At 34.3% G+C, this 1,322-nt stretch overlaps 1 non-coding gene across 1 annotated transcript; it reads right to left on the bottom strand.

Annotated features, from left to right (window-relative positions):
* Positions 1-1,214: 1,214 nt before the first annotated feature.
* On the bottom strand, positions 1,215-1,322 carry LOC130983444 (small nucleolar RNA R71). The gene has a single exon (XR_009087435.1). It is a non-coding gene; the product is annotated as a small nucleolar RNA R71 (small nucleolar RNA).

Here is a 1,322-nt window from a genome sequence, read left to right as displayed (position 1 = left end):
TTTTGGGCGTTAAACGCCAGAATGGATACCATTCTGGGCGTTTAACGCCAGAATGGCACAAGAGGGAAGATTTTGTTTTTAACTCAAATTTTTTTTCAAGTTTTCAAAATTTTTCAAAATCAAATCTTTTTCAAATCATATCTTTTCAATCATATATTTTTCAAAATCAATTTCTTTCTATTTTCAAAAATACTTGCTAACAATTAATGATTTGATTCAACATTTCAAGTATGCTGCCTTTTCTGTTGAGAAAGGTTTAATGTTTGAATAATATCTTTTCTTGTTAGCCAAGTCATTAATTTTTAAAAATCAAATCTTTTTAAATTGTTTTTCAAATCATATCTTCTCAATCACATTTTTTTAAAACCATAACTTTTCAATCATATCTTCTTAATCACATCTTTTTCAAAATAGTTTTCAATCATATCTTTTTGATTTCTAATTTTAAAATTGTTTTCAAAAATCACTTGATTTCTTTTCCACTCTTAGTTTTCGAAAATCAATTAGTATTTTTCAAAATGTTTTTAAATGCACAATTCGAACTCTATCTTTCTTGATAAGTTCGAACTCTTCTACCTCTTCCTTCTATTTTTCTTTTCCTCTGACACCTCAAGGAATCTCTATACTGTGACATAGAGGATTTTATATTTTCTTGTTCTCTTCTCTTTCATATGAGCAGGAGCAAAGACAAAAGTATTCTTGTTGAGGCTGACCTTAAACCTGAAAGGACCTTAAAGCGAAAGCTAAGAGAAGCTAAGGCACAACTCTCTGTAGAGGACCTAACAGAAATCTTCAAAGAAGAAGAACCCATGGTAGCAAAAAACAACAACAATGCCAACAATGCAAGGAAGGTGCTGGGTGACTTTACTGCACCTACTCCCGACTTCTATGGGAGAAGCATCTCTATCCCTGCCATTGGAGCAAACAACTTTGAGCTTAAGCCTCAATTAGTTTCTCTAATGCAACAGAATTGCAAGTTCCATGGACTTCCATTGGAAGATCCTCATCAGTTTTTAGCTGAATTCTTGCAAATCTGTGACACTGTCAAGACTAATGGGGTTGACCCTGAGGTCTACAGACTTATGCTATTCCCTTTTGCTGTAAGAGACAGAGCTAGGATATGGTTGGACTCACAACCTAAAGAAAGCCTGAACTCTTGGGAAAAGCTAGTCAATGCCTTCTTGGCAAAGTTCTTTCCACCTCAAAAATTGAGTAAGCTTAGAGTGGAAGTCCAAACCTTCAGACAGAAGGAAGGTGAATCCCTCTATGAAGCTTGGGAAAGATACAAACAATTGATCAGAAAGTGCCCTTCTGACATGCTT

This window comes from Arachis stenosperma, chromosome 5, assembly GCF_014773155.1.
Source record: "Arachis stenosperma cultivar V10309 chromosome 5, arast.V10309.gnm1.PFL2, whole genome shotgun sequence".
NCBI lineage: Eukaryota > Viridiplantae > Streptophyta > Magnoliopsida > Fabales > Fabaceae > Arachis > Arachis stenosperma.
The sequence above is the reverse complement of the archived record's forward strand: the minus strand, read 5'-3'. Positions and strand labels throughout refer to the sequence as shown.